This window comes from Doryrhamphus excisus, chromosome 5, assembly GCF_030265055.1.
Source record: "Doryrhamphus excisus isolate RoL2022-K1 chromosome 5, RoL_Dexc_1.0, whole genome shotgun sequence".
NCBI classification, from domain to species: Eukaryota; Metazoa; Chordata; class Actinopteri; order Syngnathiformes; family Syngnathidae; genus Doryrhamphus; species Doryrhamphus excisus.
The window spans coordinates 15908318-15912130 of record NC_080470.1 but is presented as its reverse complement, the minus strand read 5'-3'; positions in this window follow the sequence as shown (position 1 = coordinate 15912130).

Here is a 3813-nt window from a genome sequence, read left to right as displayed (position 1 = left end):
ATATAAGACATATAAAACCTGTTTACGACCTTCTAAATATGCTTTTTAACACCAACATAGTCACCTCATATATACACCCGTTACCCAATATAGTAGACATATAAGACACAAAGACAACTCGGGAGTTGAGTTTTAGCTTAGTGTGGGTTACTTGACTGAGATCGGTGATCTCATCCTTATTGATCATCCTTAGGTGAAACACACAAGCACCAGGCTTCAGCTGCAGTTTTGAATGATAATGATAATAGGCAGTATGCAACCACAAAACAACATGATTTGTTCATGAAAAATGAGTTGAAGCCATGGAATTCAAAGATTACTGTCCAGTCATGTATGATTCATTTTTTGTATGTTGATGTACAATATTACACTTAACAAACGAGTCCTTTTGCCGTATCGTTTCATTGCTTACTCTTTGTCTGTGAGTGTGGATCAATCCAGGGGTGTCCAATGTGCGGGCCGGGGGTCCTTTGCAGCACGGGTCTGTTTATTTATTGGCCTGAGGCACATGATATAAATATAATTTTGCCGACCTCAGTAATGATTTGGAGTGCATGAGAAAGTAGAACGGAACACGAGGCTCTAATGGTGATTATGTGATTCTACAATGAGCCCCCCCTCCACTGTGGTCATAGGTCCTGTGTGCTGAGATGGGATTAGAGTTAGATGGGGCCCCCCTCTTGATGGTGTCATCACGACTGATGGCTCCACATGTCGGACAGGATGAGCTGATCAATGCTCCACACACACAAAGCAGATGTGCTATCGCTATGACTGCAGCTGTCATGTGACATCCACTCACTGACAAACATTTAAATGACTAAAACATTTCTTATCTCGGCTCTATTAGGATTAATGCTAGCATGCAATTAAAATCTGCTATATTTAGCGCCCGAGCATCAAAATGGCTTCCAAGCCTCTTTTGTAATGATGAGTGTTATTGTTAGTCCGTTTCTAGGTGTTAGTGTTTACATAGCGTATTCTATCCAAATCAGTGCCGTGGATGAGGCTCACAAGCATCCAAATGAAAGCATGAGGACCACTTTGGTACATTAAAGATGCTAAAAACAACCCCGTCTGACAGTACATGCAAAAGCAGGGGTGTTCTTTCAGCCAGGGCCACATAGTGAAAAATGACAGGATGAAATTTTCTTTTCACTTTCCAACATATAGTAGGTGTGCTTAGAAGTTTCTTCTTCTTCTTCAATGAGTTTCGCCAATTTTCTTCTTGTAATATTGTGACTTTATTCCCCAAAATATTTGGACTTGATTCCTGAGATATTATACAGTAGCTTTTTCCCCAACCTACTTTTCCAACAATTACAACTTACTACTCCCTAATATACACTCATTTTTTTTACTTTAATATTTTCATAACATTATAACTTTTTGTCAATTTTTTTTATTGTATATGTATTTATGTAGTATGTTTACTTTAATGTTAGCACTTTAAATGTTTTATTTAGTATTTAATCTACTAAAAATCATGTTATTTTTCTATTTCATTAAATTGTGATTTTTTTGGGGGGGTTCTTGTTAAATTTTGACTAAGACTTGCTGACTTGACTGCTGAATACTGCTGTTGTTTTCACTGCAAATAGCCCCCGGGCCACACTTTGGACTCCCCTATGCTAAACTATAGCATGTGAAAAAAATGTGTTATTGACAAGGAAATGAGAAACGATGTAAACACACAATTGTTGTTATTTCGGGGTAAAAGCACCATAGAAAAAATCATGTTTGACGGATGTATTTGACATAGGTTAATCATTTTTGGATCTGCCGCATCCTGAATCTGATGGGGGAATCTCTCCTGCACACACACACACACACACGTACGCACGCACGACCGCCTCATTAGACAGCAGCAGCTGGCAGCCTGCCTCATTTAAACCTTCCGGCACTCAGTGAGCTGGGCTAATCTCTGGTGCTTCAGCAGCACCCCACCTGCACCCTGGCCTCCACCCTCTCCTCACTGGAGGAGGCATCTGGGACCGTCCTGGGGGTGGGGGTTCCTCTTACTTCCCCAACGCAGCTGAGGGTGCAGTGAGGTCGGGTAAGTTACACTAGAAAATCAGGAATGCGTCGGTGTGTTAGCTTCAGAAAGTTTCATTCTTGAGGTTTTCAATGAAAATACATCCATGTGGTCACACCCACAGCCTCGTTACATGATGCTTCTTCTATTATTCACAAATAATCAGTCTTTCTACAAAATAAGACAAATACTGCAGTATCCACATTTTTGAGAAAGACTCCACTTTCAATGACTCACCAGTGCACGATAAGGACTCACATTTCACTGATTCATTGGTACTTGACAAAGACTCAAGTTTCACTGACTCACAGCAACTCGCAACAAAACCTTGAGTGTCACTGGTTCATAGGAATTTGACAAAAACTCGAGTGCCACTGACTCACCAGTGCTCACGTTTCATCACTTCATCATCACTCCATGAAGACTCCAGTTAGAGACGAGAATTTCACAGACCCACCGACGCCCATTGAAGACTCAAGTTTGACTGATTAATAAGTGCTAGGCCAAGAATAGAGTTTCACAGATTCACGGATTCTCAACGAAGACTAAAGCTTCACTGACTCACGGGTGCACGACGAAGAGTCGAGTTCCACAGTCTCACCAGTGTGACTGATTAATAAGTGCTGGGCCAAGAATAGAGTTTCACAGATTCACAGATTCTCAACGAAGACTCAAGTTTCACTGACTCACAGGTGCTGGACAAAGACTCGAGTTTAACAGCTTCTCTGACTCTTGACAAAGACTCGAGTTTCACTGACTCATAGGATTTTGACAAAAACCAGAGTGTCACAAATTCACTTGACTCCACTTCACTTTCAGTTTCACTGACTCATGAGAAGTCGACAAAAACTCGAGTGTCAATGACTCACGAGTGCTCGACAAAGATTTGAGTTCCACTGATTCACTGGTACTCACTGAAGACTCAAGGGGGCTGAAAAACAACTCCAGTTTCATAGCTTTCGTGGATACTCGACAAAGATTCCAGTTTCACGGATTCACAGATTCAGATCCTCCAGTTTCTCTGACCCACAGCAACTAGACAAAAGAAGTTTCACTGACTTGCGGGAACTCGACAAAAACTCGAGTTTCACAGCTCCACAGATTTTCGACAAAGACTTGAGTTTCACAGATTCACAAGCTACTCAATGAAGACTCGAGTTTCACTGATTCCCGAGTGCTGGACAAGGACTAGGATTTCACAGTTTGCTCCTCGTTACTCATCGAAGACTCAAACTTGATTGGCTCATCAGTGCTTTCCAAAGACTGAAGTTTCACAGATCCACGGATTCCCAACAAAGATTGTAGCTTTACTTACTCATAGGTGCTCCACAAAAACTGGAGTTCCATGGACTCGTAGATGTTGAACGGCGTATCTGAGCGCTTGGTTCACAAGCCAAAGGGATGAAGAATTTGTTGAAAGTGAAGCATAACACAGACAACGTAGAAAATATGTGGGTGCATAAAGATATAACGTGAATGGCCATTTTGTTATGAATGAACTTTTTATCATTCATTATACATGACATTGAAGTCAATGAAATAGTTTAAACATAAATATATTATTTGCAGCACTGTACCATACATATTTGGCAAGCTCAATAATAAACATATTGATCAACTTATTCATGCTTCTTATCATAATTCATGATAAAGGTCATGATGACAACTGGACTTTATGAATAATGAGGGACACGCACATGCATGACGTCATCTATGCGGTCCTCTTTACAGGCGGGCCTGTGCGGCGAGCTCACGGAGGCGTGATGCGGTCGTGACGT